Genomic DNA, 22,443 nt, shown 5'->3' on the forward strand with positions numbered 1-22,443 from the left:
GGCCGATTCATTTAGAACTTCTAATTTGGGATTTTCAAGACGAGAAAGATGATCAGCGGCGAGATTTTCTGCTCCTTTTTTATCTCGGATTTCAATATCGAACTCTTGTAAGAGTAAGATCCAACGGATTAATCTTGGTTTAGCATCTTGTTTCGAAAATAGGTATCTAAGAGCAGAATGGTCGGTATAGACCACCGTTTTTGCTAGAACGAGATATGATCGAAATTTGTCAAAAGCAAAGTCAATAGCAAGGAGTTCTTTTTCAGTAGTTGTATAATTTGTTTGTGCTCCTTGTAACGTCTTACTAGCATAATATATAGGTTGAAATCGTTTTTCAATCCTTTGTCCTAAAACGGCTCCCATTGCAAAATCACTTGCATCGCACATTAATTCAAACGGTAGATTCCAATTTGGTGTTATCATGATTGGCGCATTAGTGAGTTTCTCTTTAAGAATATTAAAAGATTTGATACATTCATCTGAAAAGATGAATGTAGCATCCTTTTCTAGGAGTTTATTCATAGGAGTGGCAATTTTAGAAAAATCTTTTATGAAACGTCGGTAAAAACCGGCATACCCTAGAAAACTCCTAACTCCTCTAACATTGGTGAGATGTGGAAGTTTAGCAATTACATCTACTTTAGCTCTATCCACTTCAATTCCTTCTTTTGAGATTTTATGTCCAAGAACGATGCCTTCTTTAACCATGAAATGACATTTCTCCCAATTAAGTACTAGATTTGATTGTTCACATCTAATAAGCATTCGTTCAAGATTAGCTAGACATGTTTCAAATGTATCACTGAAGACTGAAAAGTCATCCATGAAAACTTCCATGCATTCTTCTATCATGTCATGAAAAATCGCCATCATGCACCTTTGAAAGGTTGTAGGGGCGTTGCAAAGTCCAAATGACATGCGTTTGTAAGCAAAAGTACCATAAGGGCACGTGAATGTGGTTTTCTCTTGATCTTCGGGTGCTATTGGAATTTGAAAATATCCGGAAAATCTATCTAGAAAACAATAGTAACTATTTTCGGCTAATCTTTCCAACATTTGATCAATAAAAGGTAAGGGAAAGTGATCTTTTCTGGTGGCGTCATTTAATTTTCTATAATCAATACATACACGCCATCCTGCTACAGTCCTTGTAGGAATAAGCTTATTTTTTTCATTTGTAATGACAGTCATGCCACCCTTCTTAGGCACGCATTGAACTGGGCTTACCCATGGACTATCAGAGATTGGATAAATTAGACCTGCGTCTAGCAGTTTAATAATCTCTTTCTTAACTACATCTTGCATATTAGGATTTAGTCTTCGTTGGCGTTGCACATACGTTTTATGACCTTCTTCCATAAGGATTTTATGTGTGCAATACGAAGGACTTATTCCTTTAATATCATGAATCTTCCATGCATTGGCTGGTTTATGAGCTTTCAACACAGAAATGAGTTGTGATTTCTCATTTTCAGTAAGAGAAGACGATATTATTACAGGTAATTCAGATTCACCATGTAAATAAGCGTATTCCAAATGGTTTGGAAGTGGCTTTAACTCTAATTTTGGAGGTTCTTCTATCGATCATTTATATCGATATCTGTCTTCTTCTTTTAGCATTTGAATTTCTTCTGTTGTTGGTTCATATCCATTAGCTATTAGTGTAGCTAACATTTCAGCTTCATCAATTTGTTCAGTTCCTTCTCCTAAAAAACATTCTCCTGTTCCTTGTAATTCTGGAAATTCTTCTAATAATTCTGCATGTGCATCTATAGTTTGAATATAATAACATGTATCATCTGCAGATTGTGGTTGTTGCATTGCTCTATCAACTGAAAAGGTAACACTCTCGTCCTCTATACTTAGGGTCAGTTTCTTACCGAACACGTCTATCATTGCTTTAGCTGTGTTTAAGAATGGTCTTCCTAATATGAGAGGAACTTGAGAATCTTCTTCCATGTCCAGAACAACAAAATCTACTGGAAATACTAAAGTACCAACTTTAACTAGCATGTTCTCCATTATCCCTCTAGGATATTTTATTGATCGATCGGCTAGTTGTATGCTTATTCTTGTTGGTTTCAATTCTCCAAGGTCTAGTTTAGCGTATAGTGAATACGGCATTAAATTTATACTAGCACCTAAGTCTGCTAATGCTTCTATTGAACTAAGACTACCCAGAAAACATGGAATTGTGAAACTTCCTGGATCAGATAGTTTTTCTGGTATTTTATTCAACAGCACTGCTGAACAATTAGCATTCATAGTAACAGCCGAGAGTTCTTCCATTTTCTTTCTATTTGAGATTAGATCTTTCAAGAATTTAGCATATCTAGGCATTCCTGAAATCACATCAATGAAAGGAAGATTTATATTTATCTGTTTAAACATATCCAAGAATTTGGATTGCTCGGCTTCAAGTTTCTCTTTCTTCATTTTACTCGGGTAAGGAAGTGGTGGTTGGTATGGTTTAACATAAGGTTTAGCCTTAACTGTGTTATCTTCATTAACCTTTTCAACTACCGGTTCTGTTTCCTTATCTTGTTCAGGTTGTAGTTCTTGTAGAGTAGGAATAGCTTCATCAGAAGTTACAGGTATTTCAGATGGTTTAAGTGTTGTACCACTTCTTGTGGTAATAGCTTTAGCTGTTTCATTCCGGGGGTTTGCATTTGTATCACTAGGTAAACTTCCCGGTTTTCTTTCACCTATTAACCTTGCTAGGTTACTTACTTCTTGTTCCAGATTTTGAATAGAAGCTTGTTGATTTCTAAATGCTTGAGCATTTTGTTCATTGGTTTGTTTTTGAGATGTGAAAAACTGCGTTTGAGTTTCAACTAGCTTCGTCATCATATCTTCTAAATTCGGCTTTTTATCATCGGTTTGTGATGGTTTGTTTTGAAAATTAGGTCTTTGCTGATTGTAATTATTGTTGGACACTTGTTGATTGCTAGGACCTTGTTGGTTGTTGTATGGAATATTTCGATTATAATTCTGGTTTTGATTGTAAATCGGTCTTGGCGGTTGATAATTATTTCCAGGACTTTGGTTTATGTATAAAATATTCTCTCTTTGTTCCATAGTTAATTCAATACTGAGACAATCTTTTGTCAAATGTGGTCCTCCACACTGCTCACAACTAATTCGTATTGAGTGTATATCTTTAGTCATCTTTTCCATTCGTCTCTCGACAGCATCTATCTTTGCGGAAATGGAATCTAAGTCATGGCTAGAATCGGCTCTAGCTGCTTTAGATGATCTAACGATATCTTTTCTTGGTGCCACTCATGTGAGTGGGAAGCAGTGTTATCAATAATTTTGTAAGCATCAGTTTCGGTTTTCTTCATAATAGAACCACCAGCTGCTATATCGATGTCTTTTCTTGTAGTGATGTCGCATCCTTGGTAGAATATTTGTACTATTTGACAGGTGTCTAAACCATGTTGCGGACATCCTCTTAATAACTTTCCAAATCTTGTCCACGCCTCATATAGAGTTTCATTTGGTTTCTGTGTGAACGTAACAATTTCTCCTTGAAGTCTTACGGCTTTAGATACAGGAAAGAATTGTTTAAGAAATTTTTCAACTAAAACATCCCATGTATCAATCGCCCCTTCAGGTAACGATTCCAACCAATCTTTGGCTTCTCCCTTTAAAGTCCAGGGAAATAACATGAGATATATCTGTTCATCTTCTACTTCTCGGATTTTAAATAGTGTGCAGATCCTATTAAAGGTACGAAGATGTTCATTTGGATCTTCCTTCGGCGCACCACTAAATTGGCATTGATTAGTCACCATATGTAGAATTTGTCCTTTGATTTCATAATCTGGCGCATTAATGTCAGGATGAGTAATTGCGTGACCTTGGCCAGTGCGTTTAGCTCTCATTCGGTCTTCCATACTTAAAGGTTCCAGATTCTCCATAATTGAATTTGTTGAATCGGAATCACTAGAGGATTCTAAAGCAGGAAAACTCCGCGAGTCGCGGGGTTCTTAAATTCAACTCTGGTACAGTTTTTAATTCGACGCGTTTTTTTTTATTATATTTTCTGTTTTAAAAACTAAATAAAATACTTATAAAAAAAACTTATATTTAAAAATTAAAATAAAAATAGAACTACTGAATAATTTTATAAATAAAAATCTTAAAACTAGATTATATATATATATATATATATATATATATATATATATATATATATATATATATATAAGTTTTTTTTCTTTTTCGGTTTTTTGATTTTATATTTTAAATAAACACAAAATATTTAAATAAAACTTATAATTTTTATAAAATAAAAATAAAGAAACTTTATAAAACTTAAATATTTAACAAAATCTTAAAAATATTTATATTTTTGTTTTTCTTTTTATGTTTTCGAATATTTAAAACGTATTTTTACAAAAGCGTATAAAAGTAAACTAAAAAAAATAATTTTTTTTTTAAAAAATTTAGCGTTACGCTTCCGGCTTTTAAGCTAGAATGTTCCCCGGCAGCGGTGCCAAAAACTTGATGTGGTAGCGTGGGGGTACGAAATAGTATTATATTTTTGATACGAAAAGCGATACAGATTACACAAGTTTTATATATTTATAGAATGGATATACTTAAACCTTGCTACAACACTTATAGGCAGTGTACCTAATCGTACAGTAGTGTAGTTTTAGTAAGTCCGGTTCGTTCCACAGGGAAAATCTTTAAACAAAGCTTAACGCTATATTAGTTTACTTTTATAAAAATACAAATATATATATAAGTAATATTGTTATTATAAAGGGGGGTTTTTACCGTTTAATGACCGGTTTGTCGATTTTAAAACTTTAGTCGCAGTTAAAACAAAATGTAAAAATAATAAATAAATACAAGACTTAATTTAAAGCGTAAAGTAAATAACGATAATGAAATTGCGAATAATAAAAGTGCGATAAAATAAACTTGCGATAATTAAAAAGTACGATAATTAAAAGTGCAATTAAATACAATAACAATAAAAATGCGATAATTAGAAGTGCAATTAAATATAAAATAAAGGAAATTAAATATGAAATAAAAGAATTATGCTTATTTAAACTTCCGTAATCATGATGTTTGACGTGTTGATTTTAGTTTTATGCCCATGGGTTAATTGTCCTTTGTCCTGGATTATTTAATATGTCCGTCTGGTTTTTGTCCATAACAGTCCATCAGTCATAAATATAAAGTGCGAGTATCCTCGTCAAATTATTCTTATACCTGAAGTCAAATATTCCAACTAATTGAGGACTTAAACTGTAACAAGATTTTAATACTTTGTTTAATAATTACACCAGGATGTTGACTGAGTGTAACCCAAGGTTTTAATACTTTATTAACAATTATGCCAAGTGTCCTTGTACATAATTTCACCCCTGTTTTAATAATTCTAGTGGCTATTAATCCATTCCCGTGTCTGGTTAAATGAACGATTATTCGTACATATAAATACCCCGCCCATCGTGTCCGATCGAGTGTATATGGTAATTTATGGGTACGTCCAATTATAAATCTTTATATTAACATTAACAAACTATCATTTAGTTAAACAAATATAAAGCCCATTAATAGCCCATAGTCTAATTTTCACAAGTGTCGTTCTTTTGTCCAAACCCCAATTATGGTACAAAGCCCAATTACCCAATTTTAGTAATTAGCCCAACATCATGATTACTTCGGATTAAATAAGCATAATAATAACTTAGCTACGAGACATTAAATTAAAAAGGTTGAACATAACTTACAATGATTAAAAATAGCGTAGCGTTACACGGACAAAATTTCGACTTACACCCTTACAACATTCGCTAACATACCCTTATTATTAGGATTAAAATTAAAATTAAAATTAAAATATAAATTATAAATATAAATATTACGTATATAGATAGAGAGATTGATATATATTGATATATTTTTGCGATCAAACTTCGTTTGCTTTTATAGGCGGTTTCAGAATTTGGGGCTCCGCGACTCGCGGCAATTTTTGCCTTCAAACTCCGCGAGTCGCGGAGTTTGATTTTCCAGCTCACCAACTTTGGAGTCTTTCTTTGCCGACGAATTTTTAATATATTATAATATTTAAATAATTATAAGAATTATTTAAATATTATATTATATTTATGTGCAGAGTTGACTCGTAATTTTTAGTCCGTTGCGTCGAGCGTTGAGAGTTGACTCTGGTCCCGGTTCCAGATTTTCGAACGTCCTTGCGTACAATTTAATATCTTGTACTTTGCGTTTTGAATTTTGTACTCTTGTAATTTCGAGACGTTTCTTATCAATAATTGGAACCTCTTTGATTGTATTTTGTACTTTTGAGCTTTTTGGTCGTTTGCGTCTTCAATTCGTCGAATCTGTCTTTTGTCTTCACCTTTTAATATTTAAACGAATATCACTTGTAAATAGAACAATTGCAACTAAAAGCTTGTCTTTCTTGAGGAATAATGCTATGAAATATATGTTCATTTTTAGCATTATCAGTCGTGACCATTCTTTATGACTTCAATCCCCAGAAAATAAGACAAGTTACCCATATCTTTAACAGCAAATGAGCGGCTAAGACTTAGTACCACCCTATCTATTTCCTTTGCATCGTTCTCTGATAAAATAATATCATCAACATACACAAGCATGTATAGAAGAGTGTTCCCATTAGAGTAGATAAACAGGGAAGTATCCATTTTCGATCCATGAAATCTAAGAGATTGAAGTGCCGTAGAGAGTCGATGAAACCATGCTCTAGGTGCTTGCTTTAATCCATATAAGGCTTTGTGAAGGAGGCACACATGATTTGGTTTAGCTGAATTGACAAATCCCGGTGGTTGTTGTAGATAAATAGTTTCCTGCAGATCACCATGTAAAAAGGCATTTTGTACATCAAGTTGCCTGAGTGACCATTTCTGAGACACGGCCAAAGAGAGAACAACACGAATAGTTGTTGATTTTACAACTGGGCTAAATGTTTCCTGATAGTCAATGCCTGGTTGTTATCGAAACCCTTTGGCAACTAAACGTGCTTTGTAGCGTTGTACTGCCCCTGTTTGATCCCGTTTTAATTTGTATACCCACTTGCAATAAACCAAATTTGAGTTTGGAACACGGGGTACTAGTGACCAAGTACCATTTTGCACCAACGCTGAATACTCTTCGGTCATGGCTTTACGCCATTGAGGATCCTTGTTAGCAATGGTAAAGTTCTTCGGTTATGTTTCAGACAAGGGACATCTTGTATGATAGGAGGTGGCATTATGTTGGTAGATTTGTTTAGGATTGGGGCGAAGATTGGCTGGTCGAGAACGAGGAGGTGGCTCAGTGTTGATGGAAGGGTTCGTATTAGTAGTCTGAGGTAGCTGGTTGTGACTTTGCTGAGGTGGTGATGAGGAGGGTTTTGAGTGACGATGATATGTGTGAATGATAGGTGGTTTGATCGTGTCGTGTCCAAGCAGTGGAGTGGTGGTATTTTTTGGTTCTGGTTGGACACACCAAGTCTTAGGAGCTGTGGAAGATGAATCTTTAGGTTGTGAGGATGGATGTGGATATTTAGAGATGTAGGGAATTACTGGATGTGTAGGATTGGTTGTATCAGATTGTTTAAAAGGAAAGGATTGTTCATTGAAGCGAACATGATGGGCTACATAAATATGATCCAATTTGGGGTCGAAACATCGATAGCCATGATGGGCGGTACTGTAACCAAGAAATACACAAGGTGTTGATCGAAAATCCATTTTGTGATTATTGTATGAACGAAGATGGGGGTAGCATTGGCACCCAAAAACCCGAAGAAATGAAAAATCAGGTTTATGTTTGAACACATGTTCAAAGGGTGAGGTTGCTGAGTTTGTTCTGGATGGCATTCGATTGATAAGATACACTGCAGTGCCAAAAGCAAAATGCCAAAAAAGTTGTGGTACATGTGATTGAGTGAGTAAAGTAAGACCGGTTTCAACAACATGTCGATGTCGTCTTTCAACCAAACCATTTTGTCCACTTGTATGAGGACAGGAAAGGCGATGATTGATGCCTAGTGGAGAAAAGAATTGATAGAGATTTCTAAATTCACCTCCCCAATCGGTTTGCACAGATTTGAGTTTGGTCTGAAATTATCGTTCAACCATTGCCACAAAGTGCTTAAAGGTGGTGTAAACATCAGATTTGAGTTTTAATGGGAAAAACCACATAAATCGTGAAAAGTGATCTACACACAGCAAAAAGTATTTGTGACCATCAAAGGAGGTAACAGGAGCAGGTCCCCATACATCACAAAAGACTAAATCCAAAATTACGAACTTTTATAAGTAGATGGTAATAGATGTAGTTTAGAGGATTTTCTAACATTACAAGAATCACAAAAGGTGGTTGTATACTTATTTTGTAAAGGCAACTGGTATTTAGATAACATGGACTTCAAAAGTTGTGGATGTGGATGTCCTAGTCTTTGATGCCAGGTAATTGAAGATGCACGGGTAGTGGAGAATGCTACTTTGTGAACAGGTGAAGACTGTGGAAGATGGAAGGAGTAAAGACCACCATTACTTGTGTGATGATCCGAAAATTTCTGACCAAATTTAAACTTAATCTTTAACATTTTCGGCACGATAAGCAAAGTCTATGAAGTTGAATCCTAAAATTCTTGAACTATTCAAATACCCTTCGATTGTTCTCAACGATTCGCGAACAAATATATGTAAATAGATACATATATATACTATAACTTGAAAACGTAACAAAGTGTTATGAAAACGATACTGTGCATTAACTTTATTGGTTTGATTATCTGATTGATATATTTAACTACGGAGTTAAAAGATTATGCCAAACGATTGAATTAAAAGATATTTATTGAGTCCCTTAAAGATTATGATATTATTACGAGTCTCTATTGCGAGGTCCACGTTGATTTGGGAAATCGTTCATTTTTAACGATATTCGAAATAAATGGTAAAGTGTTAGTTTAAATAACGTAATTTGGACACATACAATAATAAGGAATATCAACTGTTGGAATTAGATATATGAATAACTTGCGACGTATATTTAAAACATGTTTTTAAATATTAACTTGGTTACAAAACGTTTTGATTTAAAACAATATTATTAAATATACTTTGTTAGATAATGAGCCATTGATTTATAGAAGTAAATGACCAAAATACTCAATTGTATAAGTTATATCTCAAGTGGTATAGTTTTTGAATAATTTAAATCTATATTTTGACAAAGGTACGAGTCACGAAAGGTAAAGTGCCAGTTTTCTTAGTGTACGAAAGGACGTTCGAAAAACTGGAACCGGGACATAAGTCGAGTGACAACGTACGAGTTATCGGAACAAAAATTACAAGTCAACTATGCACGTGAATTTAATATAATATATATTTAATTATTTAAATTAAATATATTATATAAAAATATGTCGACAAGCTAAAAGTTAAAAAAATTGTGAGCTGGATTTTGGGGCCATGCGATCGCATGAGAAATAGGCACAAAACCCATGCGATCGCATGGGGTTCAGTTTCAGCAAAAGTACTATAAATGCTCCAGTTTTTCTGCCGAATGTTTTACACCCTTTCTCAATATCTCTCTCACTCTCTGTAATATATATAAACATATATATATATATATATATATATATATATATATATATATATATATATATATATATATAAATATAAACATATTATTATTATTATTATTATTATTATTATTATTATTATTATTATTATTATTATTATTATTATTTATTATTATTATTATTATTAATATTAATTAACAAGTAAGTATTATTATTATTTATACATAAAATACTACGACGAGGTCATGAGCGAGCTATTTCAAAACGAGTTTTATGAGAGGGATAGAGCTAAGGAAATTATAGGTTATAGCTATGAAAGTTATAGGTAATGTTCATGGGTATAGTTCGCAAGTCAAACCTAGTGTTTATCATCTCCGTTGCGTCTACGTACTTTCCTACAATATTGAATCACAATATTGATACGTGAGCATTCATATCTTATCTTTTATATATTAATTGTGTATCCATGTCTAGTGCTCGAGTATATATATTTATGCATGCTTGTATGCTAAATTTCTTCGCTAAACAGTTTATGATGAATCACGAATTAAATACATATATTACTGATAAAAGGTATATGATATGCATGTTTTTGGAAAGCTGGCGAAAAATCAATAACTTTTCATTTAGATATCGAATAGTTTCGATGAACGGATTAAAAGATATGATCAACTGAATTATGATTGACGTTAATTGAAATTGCTTTTGAATCTGCAATTAAGATTTAAATAACTTGCTTACGAGATTGATAAAATGGATTTTTTAAATATTACCAGCCGAGTAAATGAATTCTTATATAAAGCACGTCTCGTTTTGTTGAACTATTATCAAAATTGACTTTTTGAAACGACTTTGGATAACTTTTGTATGTCATCTCGAGCATTAAGATTATGATACACTATGACCTGACCTAGCATGATAGACATTTATTGACCAACATATGTTCGCTAGGTTGAGATCTACGGTTAATTGATATTCCGAGGTTCGGTCACATTTCGGTGAACGACTTTATATGCTGCTAAGGTGAGTTTCATTTGCTCCCTTTTTAAATGATTTTGCAATATATATATTTTGGGCTGAGAATACATGCACTTTATTTTAAAAACAATGGACACAAGTACATACTAAATTCTATACTGAGTTTGAACCGAAAATCCCTTAACTTTGGTAACTAGTAACTGCCGGTTATAAGAACTGGTGGGCGCGAGTAGTAGTATATGGATCCATAGGGCTTGATATCCCCGTCCGAGCTAGAGCGCTAGCCTTTTAACGGACGTATGCTATTTGAGAAGCATATACATTGGTTTGCGTGTATTATTAAGATGATTATACAAAGGGTACAAATTATATATACGTTAAGTTTAGTTACCAGGGTGCTCAATCTTGTAGAATATTTTGATAAACGTTTCTGGATGAAACAACTGAAATCTTGTGATCCACCTTTATATACAGATTATACGAAACAATAAAACTATGAACTCACCAACCTTTGTGTTGACACTTGTTGGCATGTTTATTCTCAGGTTTCCTAGAAGTCTTCCGCTGTTTGCTTATATGTTAGACAAGCTATGTGCATGGAGTCATACATGGCATATTTTTCAAGGAAACGTTGCATTCACCAAATCATCACCATGTATCTTATTTTGACTGCATTGTCAATGGAAGTACTATTGTAAACTATTATATTACGGTGATTGTCTATATGTAGAAATCATCAGATGTCGAAAACCTTTGATTTAAATATTCATTTATGGTGTGCCTTTTCAAAAGAATGCAATGTTTACAAAACGTATCATATAGAGGTCAAATACCTCGCAATGAAATCGATGAATGACGTGTTCATCCATATGGATTTGGAGTGATCGTCACAACTTGGGCCCGTGAGGAGGGTATTGTGTGTAATCTTGCCCTTCACAGCAAAGAAAGTTGAGTGAAATTCAAAATACACATTGTTATCAAGACAAAAATTTTGTACAGAAAGTAGTTTATGTTTGATTTCAGGAACATGAAGTATGTCTTTAAGGGAAAAGGTTTTATTTGGAGACGAAAATTGTGAGGAACCAACGTGAAGAATGGGTAAACCCTTACCATTGCCAACATGAAGATTGTCCTCACCGTAGTAGACCTCGGAGTTGCCAAATTTGGATTGGTCTGGAGTTACATGGTGACTAGAGCCTGTGTCTGGGATCCAAGAGGTTGAAGCTTGTGAGCGATAGTCTGTAAAGTTGGCTAAAGGTGACTGTCGTCTCATAGTAGCAGTGTTACGATTAGGGCATTGAGATGGGATGTGCCCAATCCCACACCTGTTGCATGTGCCAAAAACTGTGTTTTGATTAGAAGCCCAGTTAAATGAATTTCGATTACCTGCTTGATTTCTGTTGTTAAAGTTGCCTCGTCCACGTCTGTAATCACGTCCATGACCATGGTTATTGCTAGATCGGTTAGTGTACATGGCTTGTGCAGCCGGTGTATGGGCAGGTTGAGCTTGGAGTCCAAGTTGAGATAAAAGCAGTTGTATGGCTTGAAGTTGATCTGTTTGTGAAGCGGGCAAGAAATTATTAGGAGCTGTTGAATGGCGACTTTGTGTGCTAGTCGTGAATGCTTGAGCTGAAGGAATGTCGGGTACAGATTTCTTGATCATGTAGTCGTGGTCTGATAGTAAGCCATGAAGGTCTACAAAGGTAGGGGGCTTTTCGCGGCCCAGAAGGCTTGATTTTAAACCGTTATATTCCTCTCGTAGTCCTGATATAACTAGCATCACCAGATCTTTTTCTTTCATTTTTTCGCCTATGTTAGCGAGCGCAACATCGTATTCTTGAGTCCTAGTTAGGTATTCTGCGGTTGTTTCATCTGGCTTCATCTGTAGTCTGAGAAGCTGGGTTTTCAAAGTGTATTCCCGAGAGGAAGTGCGAGGAGCGTAGGTACGCTCAAGGGACAACCATAGATCACGAGAAGTTAGTCCTTGAACATGTTGAAATGATGCTTCGGATATGGTAGAAATGAGGAGCATTCGAATATGAGCATCATTAGAGACCCAATTAATGTAATTGGGGTTTTGTGGTTGAGACTGTGTTTCTTCATCTTTTTCTGGTGATTGGACCGAGGATGGGACATTTTTAGGTGGACAAGGGATTGTGCCATCAATATAGTCAAACAATTTGTTGGTGACGAAGAACGGTTGAACCATTGTTTTCCAGTAACCATAGTTCGTGGGAGATAAGGTGAAACCAAATTTGTGAGAGTTATGTGCGACTTTCTCTGTTGTAGTAAAGGTAGCTAGTAGTGCCATTTTCAGAAATATAAAAAAGATACAGTAGATATACAGTAACAATATATATATTTTTTAATTTTTTCGTACTTTTTTTTCGAATTTTTTTTTTGGACTTTTTTTTTGTTTTTTTTTTGAATTTTTTTTTTGCTGAAAAGAAAATAAATAAAAATTAAATATATAATAATAGTAGTGGGGTTAGTCAAAAGGAGGTGGTGGAGAGAGAATAAAAAGCAGGCAGTTCACTTTTTTTTTTTTGTGTTTTGCACTGCTTCCATTTTACTCTCTTTTCAAAAAAAACTGAAACCAAAAGGAAGAAAAAAACCGGTGGTGAATAGTGGATCCGTCGGTGAATAGTGGCAGCCGGCGGTGGTGAATAGTGGCGGCCGGCAGTGAATTGTGACAAAAAAAATTGAAATTTTCAGGGTTAGATCGGAATTTGATTCCGAAGTGAATGGTGTAGACGGTTTCTCCTAATTTTTCTTGGATCGGTATAGATCGAAAAAGGAATTCGAAAAGTTTCGGCACCTGTGGTGGCGCGTGGAGGCGCGTATATGATGGGTTTGGGCTGAAATTTGTTTGCGTGTGTTCGGAGATTAATTCCGCATCTAGTGTTGGTCTTGGTTGATTAGTGCTTTGAGTGACGATGATTTTGTGGGTTGAGCGGATTTAGTTGTTATGACCTAAAAAACTTGTTTCTGATGTGAACGTTCCAATAACGCTGCATTCACAGAGCATACTTTAAGTTTTAAAGGTCAGTTTTTTTTTTTTTTGAATTGTTGCCGGAATAGTAGCTGCCGTTTTTGTGACCGGAATAGTGGCTGCCGGAATTGTTGCCGGACTTAGGCCTTTACAGCTCTTGATACCATGTTGAATGATATAATAGAGGAAGAGAGATATTGAATTGAACTTGTATGTTCTGTGTGTATATTATCAGTACATAAGCCTCCATTATATAGGAGTAACAATTACATAATATATCCCTACACTATAGCAATAACATAGCCTTATACAATTATATTTGTCTAATAATGTTATAGGCAAGACGAACACAATTCCATGGAGGTAGCATGGGTGTGCTAAAAGGTCTCACGGAAACAGGACGAAGAGCGGCTTCTTTTTCAACAGCAGCTGCTTCAGCTTCCATTGAAGAAGAGTAGGACCCACACTCGGTATACTCTGATGGAAAATATGGTATTCCAGCCTGCAAAAGTAGATGCTAAAAGGGTCATATTTTAACAAGTAATAAGCTCTTGTGAATAGAGGTGGAAAGTTCAACACATTTATTTTATGCAAGGTTTAAAAGTCGTGAGTTGGGCATTGACCAACATTGACTTTTAGTACATTAATAAATAAATTGAACACACACACACACACGTATACACACAATAAATATCAAACATAAGTATTTCAAACATAGACATTGGGCACAAGGGCATGTTTGGCAACAAGCTTTTTGGAGCTTTTAGAAGCTTTTAGCTTTTATGAAAAGCTCCTATCAAGTAAAAAGCTCCGTTTAATTACAATAGCTTAAAGCTTTTTGAGGGAAGGAAAAAGCTAAAAGCTAATAGAACTAGCTTTTAGCTTTTAGGAGCTTTTAGCTTCTAGCTTTATGTCATACATTTTACACTTTAATTTAACACTTTAGCTTTAGCTTTAGCTTCTAACAGGTAGCCGCTACCAGCTACAAGCTATCAGCTAAAAACTACCAACTTGTTTTACCAAACATACCCAAATCTAGTTCTAAAAATATTTAAATTTTGAGCAAATTTGACTTTGACAGACTTTTAGGTGTTTTGGGCACATGAAGGATTCATCCCCAAACCGACACGCCTGCCGATTGACTTTTACAATAGTGCAATTATCCTACGCGAATTGATATGAAGTTATTGTTTAACATCAAACGGGTAAAGTAAAAAGAATTAGCTAAAGAGAATGAATGAAACGGGTCCAACAAGTTATAACACGCCCAAAGATTAGTTGCATACAAGCAAATGTATGTACTTACTTCACAAGCAATCCAAGACCTCTCACTCAAACCTATAGCCCGAGCACCAACTGAAAGAATGGGTACCCAAAATGCTTTGATCCAGCTCAAAGGAAGTATCATAGACCACCTAGAAATTCATCAAACAGTTATTTGAATGTCAACCATTGATATAAAAGAATCGTGAATAATGAGTTCAATTCTTAAACCTTGTTACAGAATCCATCAGGTTGTTCCTTCTTAAAAGAATAACTGGGCAAGTTCTTGAAGCAAGCAAGTTGGTCGAGGCTGAACTTTTATCAGCAAGGTAAAAGGATGATAACCGTTGCTGATGTTTTTCCATACAAAGAACACTTTCTTCAACTGGACAGCACAACCGTTTATCAGCATCCCGCAAATCTATAAAACTTGGGTCAAATTTGGTGATATCGTTGGTCAAACCACGAGGATCATTGACTGTTACAGTAATTATTCCAGATGAAGTTATATAATCTTCATTCTCAAAAATGGATGTATTTGTTAAAAGGGTGCTAGCATTAGCTACCATTAATGAGCACTTTTTCAACACCGAAGATTGCCTAAACATACTGCATGATCATCAACAGCATTAAAAATTTATTAAACTATAGGACAGGGTTAGAATAAACTTCATCAAAGGGTTATATGTATAACCTGCTGCTGCTAACTGGATGTAGTATCTTTTGAAGAAGCTGAACTGCTTTTGAACCCATGACTTCTAATGTCCCAAATTGCCCCTCGAGTGAAGTACAACTAACTGAGGGGACTTCATTCTCCATCTGAAATATTAAAAATATAAAAATAAGTCTTGTTAACTAGCCAACTTCAATTAAGTAGTTCACATTTTAACAGGTTAAACTGGTTTTGTTTCTCTCTAACGCCCAAATGATGTGACGCCCCGTACAAAATCACCGTGTACGGTACATCAACAACAGGATCATTACAAGGTCAAACACTATATGCTGTTTGAAAACCAGTTTTGCATTCATGAACAGATAACGTTTTACAAAAGATGAATAGGAAACATTAACATGAGTACATGATACTAAGGTCATTACAAAGCTATTGTTTTGAAAATAACATAAGTTGGGAATGCAAAGTAAAAGTTTCATGCTTGAGACATCTCTAAGTAATGCAGCGGAAGTCTAACACAGCAAGTCTGTAACAGCAAGTCTATACACCGAGACTAGAACAGCAAGGCTAACAGCAGAAGCAACAACGTCTAAACACCTGAGAAATACATGCTTAAAAAGTCAACACGAATGTTGGTGAGCTATAGTTTGTTTGTATTCAGTAATGTAATGTAGGCCACGAGATTTCAGTGCTTCAAACAAGCGTTTCAAATCAGTAATTCAAATCAGTATGATAAAGTATATGTATAACCGTGGGCACCCGGTAACTAGACTTAACGTTTATAACCCCCTGAAAGTACACTTGGCGAGTGCGTATGTTCACGAAGTATTAAACACTCGTTAAATGCTAGCGCGACTAGCCCGAGTGGGGATGTCAAACCCTATGGATCCATATCTAAGATTCGCGTTCACCGGTTCAAAAACCAATGACTAAACGTTACCGAGCTAAAGGGAATGTTTCTGCCGTTGTATAACCCACACATACATAAGTTTAAGTACTCGTGCCTAGTATGTAAAACATAAAATCCGCATGTATTCTCAGTTCCTAAAATAAGTTAAAGTAAAAAGGGAATGCTATAACTCACAGTGATAAAAGCGGTAAAGTCGGCAATGAAAGTACGCAAGTAGTAAGTCGGTCCGAAAGGTCGTCAACCTAAATCAAGGGTTACTAGGTCAGTAGGTTGTTTTTATAAATTCTAATAGTGCATAAAATAAGTTTAAGTGTCATCATCATCATCATTCATCATCATAAAAGCTAAGTAAGTTCGACAAGAATAGAGATCGAAACAATAGGCTGACTTCGGTCAGCTTCTGCGACCTCTACGTAAATCGAAAAGATAGATAGTCAGTGGCTATGGCTCCGTATGTGAGTCCCCTAACCGCTGACCAATTTTCAGAACCTAACTCGTCTTCGTTTGACCGTGGCGACGGTTTAAGTGCGAGTAGGTCAGAAATTTCAGCACAACGTTAATAGGGTGTAGTGACTCTCGGAGGGCCATAAATCCTAAACCGTAACTCGGATTAAGATGAGGCATAAACGGAAAATCATCTACTCGAACCGAACTAACTGAAAATCAACTTTCCAGTAGCCCAGGTGGTCTGATCAGATACGAAAATAAGTGGACAAGTGCTCCGGTGAGGTTCTTGGTGCTTGATGCTCATCACGGTTCTCATCCTTGATGCTGTAGCTTCAAGTGTACAACTCGTTGATGGTTTAGCATCACTTTTGACCAAGATTCTACCATCAATACACAATATGTTAAGACCAAGTGGTAACACAACTCATTTAAGAGTCTTAGATGGATGATGAACCAAGGTTACATCATATCCTTAGTCTTAACACAATTACAAGTCCTATTTACAAACAAAGTTACAAACTTTACATCAATCAAACAAGTATGAACATGATCCAAGTCAAAAGAGGTGATGGAACCCTAAGCTAGAGAGCTTGGATCCCTTTCACACAATTTATAAGGTCACAAAGCTAGAAAGCTTGAACCTTTAGTGTTCTTGAAGATCTTCAAGCATAAAGCTTGGATCTTTAAGATATATGAAGATAACAAACAAAAGTTTGAATCTTTATCACAAAATAACAAGATTAAAGTAAAAGAAAGATGAATCTACAAAGTTGGTGAAGATTCAAAGCTAGAAAGCTTGAATCTTCCATGTTCTTGAAAGATTCATGCTTGAATCAACAAGATATAAGCAAGATCAAAGCTAAAAGGAACTTTGATCTCCATAATATGATGATGATGGCCACGAAAATGAAAGGAAAAGAAGAAGAAAAAGAAGACTTACAAGCAATACTAGAAAGGAAAGAAAGAAAGAAAGAACAAGTGTGTGTGAAAACCAAATGAGCAAGTGATTTGAATGAGAGGTAAATGGCTAGTATTTATAAGCAAGGAATTTGACAAGGATTGATGACATGGACAAGGGCTAGTATTTATAAGCAAGGAATTTGACAAGGATTGATGACATGGACAAGGGCTAGTATTTATAAGCAAGGAATTTGACAAGGATTGATGACATGGACAAGGGCTAGTTAATTGGGTCACTAGCTAGAGTAGGGTGGGCTTGAGCCCAACAAGGTAGAAAGTCCAACAAGACTAACTATTGTGCATAATTAAATTACTACGCGTAATTAAGCATCCAAAAACCCAGGTAATTATTATTATAAAATAATAATAAATATTTCGCAGTCATAATATTCCGATTATGACAAAAGTTAAACGTGCGCGCAAGTTCGCGGTTTATTCGAAACGTCAAATAACACTAACGGTTATAAAGGCTTCCAATGATCAAGTTATGTATCCTACGTACTCTAAGGCACGTTTTAACATATAAATAGAAGTAAACCACGTAAATCAAGTTTCCAGAGTATAAAGTAACACAGTACGCACAAATACGCAGTTTCGCAAAAACACAAGGCACAAAAGCAAGTCGAAAAAGCCGGGTCATTACATTACCCACCTGTTAATGGAAATTTCGTCCCGAAATTTGAGGAGTGACAAAAAAAAAATGGTACCGTATTTAAATAATAAGTAGCGTATCAAAGTTCCGAAAGATTCGTGGGCTAAAAAGTGAGCTATTTACCTTGAAAGGTACTCTGGCGTATAAAAGTAAGAATAGGTATATGCTATTAATTAAGTCTCTTAGGAGATCAACAAATTGATTTCGTTTCTGGTTAACATGAGTATGTTGTCTGAATATATCCACAAAAGAAAAGATGATGTTTTTAGCCTTACAGGCATCTTTAGTAAGCTGGATGCATGAAATACATCATGAATGTTACTAAACTCATCTAAAACATTGAGCGCTTATGTCGCAATACAAAGCTGATAGGTAGGATGGAAAACATGGTGATCATAACCATGCGATTTGATGTCTGGATAGTGTTAGCCACGGATTTTACTAACCCCTTGATTTCGGAAAGAGACCATAGGCATAAAGAACTCGATATTTAAGAACGTTTCATTTGACTATATGAATTGAAACTTTTGCTGAAAGTGAATAATCAGACTTATATGCAATGCAAGCCATAATTATCTATAGTGCCTTCAGGACGGTCTGAACGAACAATGAAGGATATCACCCAGTTTACCATACTGCAGGTGAACTTATCCTTAGATGGAATGAAAGAACAGTTCCATAATGTAACTTTATCCTTTCAGTTACATGTTGAAGTTAGGGTTAACATTAACTAGAACAACATATAGTTGCAACCAACGAAGAAAGGAATGTGTAGAGTAACCATATCCGTATTACAGATGTTTTAAGCAGTCCCTTCCAAGAGGATAACAAGATTCATAGATTCCTAAAGTATGTTACTTTACATTTCCGAAAGAGAATCGCACGAAAGGTGTGATCTTTGAACCAGGGTGAACTCTTCGAGCGGTTTGTTCTGAATTTATCCTTATACTTAAGGAGATGCGCGGACAAGAAGATACGTGGACCCTTGGTCGTAAAGAACGGTTTACTCTAAGTGAAAAGAATCTCAAAACGATTCTTTGTACCTCAACCTACTAATTCATAGATATGATTTTTACGAGGACGTTGCGATTAGCCGTGAAATATTGAGAATAGAAACCCACCTAGTGCCCTTCCTACAATGGGGTGACCATTGAGTGTACCTCAGAAAACTGATTTATCGGCCCGCGATTTTGCCATGTTTAACCTTAAAAGGAACATTTTTCGAGTACAAAGACTTCCTAACAAATTTTTTTTTTTTATAAATCTGCCACCCAAAGTGGCTCAAGCGTTTTTAACAAGGATTTTAATAGTAAGCTTCATCCCTAACGGAGGGAGAGAAGAAGTGTGATCCCTACATGGTGTAGTCTAATACGGAAACCTTTAATAAAATCAACCGAGGAAGTTTTGAAAAACCTTTAAACGTTTGATGAGACAACATAAATGGAACGAAGTTCTTGGTAAATTTAGAAGTATGTATAACGAGTACCATTTGCACAAAATTATTTGACTTAAAACAACTCAATAAAGGAGCGATTTTTAATCATCTTGAAGGTATAACTTAGTATGTACTAACCCAAAATAAGTAAGGGTAAATTTATACATATATGATTTTATAAATCGCGTAAGTGATAGAAAAGTTTTTAGTACTTTCATTTGTCCATAAATCTCGTGAGCACTGCACAAATAAGCAACGTGTAAATCAACGTGTAAAATTTTTGATAAACATAGTTTTTCGTATTTCAGAGGTTACGAGTTGAAAAAGGTCGAGTGAAAAATCTTTGAATCATCGGTTGACATGGTACTAGGTAATGAAAACTAATGAATTAAATGTAGTTTTGATGATTATCCGAACTTAAGTCTTTGGCCCAAAAATGTTTACGTGCGAAGCCGTTGCTAAAAAGTGAGGTATGAAGGATAGAGCATGAGGATGAGAAGTTAATCGCTTCTTGACTTTGCAGAATGCCACACAGGTTATGGCTAATATTAAAGTCGGAATACTAATGATGTTAATATCGCTAGATGAGAATTTCCTTGGAATAGGTCAGGACTTTGAGTTATGTAAGATAGAGCATCGCTCCGACAGGTGTGAAGAATAAGATCCCTGGGGTAACGCAGTAATTTTGAATGGTTTAAGTGTTTGTGGATGCCCGAAGGCTCTGCATGACGTGGTAATAAGTGCCATCATCACATACACACACATGAATCTCTTAGTTTCGACAGTTTTCTGTCGTCATGATGACTTGGATACGAATAAGCAACGAAAAATTTTATATTGACAAGCAACGAAAATTTTATAGAATTCATTTAAGGTGACGATGTAAGAAAAGAAATTAAGTTCTTAGCAAACTAGGATTATGTACAACACGTACCATTCAAGGTAAAATATCCTTTGAATAAAAGATTTGATTTGTAAAAGTGAAAGTAAAATTTCATATGTATTTGTCAAAAAGAAGTAATTATTTACTTTATTTTATATAACGTATACGATTTCAAAATTTTGCACGAATGGCAAATAAAATAAATTTATTTTTATTAAGTTTTGAGAGGATCGCACAGTAAAATAGTGTAAGTAAAATTTTGGCAAACAAAATTTTCATATTTCGGAGGTTACAAGTTAAAAAAAGATTGATGAGAATCGAGTAAAATACTTTTGAAAATCTCGGGTGATATTTGAGCAAAAATGTTACGAGGTAATGAAAACTGTTGAATTTTAATGTGGTTGATGACTATTAGTAGGGCATAAGTCCTTCGACAAAAAATGCTTAAGTATAAAGTTGTTGCTTATAAGTGAGAAACGAAAGGGAGAGTATGAGGACGGGGATTAACTACCCATTGATTTTGGAAATTCTGAACTGGTATGACTAATATCGAAGTAAGAAGGGTGATGGTGTGATTATCATTGATTAAGAATTCTCTCGGAATAAGTTAGGATTCAGTGTCGCATAAGAATGAGTATCAAATACAATTCTTGGGTAGTATAGAATTTGAATTGCTGAAGTGACGGGATACAATTTCCTTTATGTATCGTTGTCCATTGTATCGGTTTCTTTCATGGCTAGAAAGTGAGCAGATTTGGTGAGGCAATCAACGATAACCCCGATAGTGTCATAACTGCCGACTGTTTTCGGTAGTTTCAGAATGAAATCCATCGGCATCCCTTCCCATTTCCATTGTGGGATCTCGGGTTGTTGAAGTAATCCAGATGGCTTTTGGCTCACCATTCTCGCGAGGTATACGAATAATCTTCTTACTATAAATAACTTTCGCTTTCGTCCTTGAAAGTCAGTCCGTTCCAACTATTTCCTAAAAGCTTTCTAACTCGATGAGTATTAGGTTAATTTTAAGGTCCATTCCAACCAAATCTTGTTATACTGCCGTGAAAATTTTTATCAACCTTCTCAAATAACATCTGCTTGTGCGCAGGTAACTAATCCTTTCCAACTACTACTATAAAACTTCCAAGTTTTGTTGGCATGAGGTCATCTCCAAATGACCCACCTGTTAATTTTTAAGGTACTATCTTAAATTACTCCTCTATCTCTGCCAACTTACCATTAGTTTGTCCTATAGAATACTTAACTCTCATGATTGTTAATGGCTTATTAGTCATCACACTAGGATTCTTAGATATAAGGTTTCTATCACTCTAGTATTAAACAATTCCGAGATGATAAATCGTTGTGAAGAAACGTACCCTAACTAAAATCAGGATCCATGCGAGTCTCCATAGCTGAGATAACGATTGCTCTATCGTATGTGAGTCCAAAGTTTTTTTTTTCCTATTTGAGAACTTTTTCCTTAAGTATCCAGGGTGTCTATATCTATAACAAATTTTCGGGTTATCAATTCTGCAGTCCAGGCCCTTCTCGTACAGTATCTAGACTAAGTGGTTATTCCTGCCTTTATCAGACCATAATGCGTATACTCAAGTGGTTCCTACCAAAATTTCCTTTGAATCGCTTCATATTCCTTATGTAGTAAC

The 22,443-nt window shown here is 35.1% G+C and overlaps 1 pseudogene; it reads right to left on the reverse strand.

The window, feature by feature from the left end:
* LOC139872476 (ribonucleases P/MRP protein subunit POP1-like) overlaps positions 1-22,443 on the reverse strand; it is a 64,452-nt pseudogene that overhangs the window by 25,047 nt on the left and 16,962 nt on the right.

This window comes from Rutidosis leptorrhynchoides, chromosome 10, assembly GCF_046630445.1.
Source record: "Rutidosis leptorrhynchoides isolate AG116_Rl617_1_P2 chromosome 10, CSIRO_AGI_Rlap_v1, whole genome shotgun sequence".
Lineage (NCBI taxonomy): Eukaryota > Viridiplantae > Streptophyta > Magnoliopsida > Asterales > Asteraceae > Rutidosis > Rutidosis leptorrhynchoides.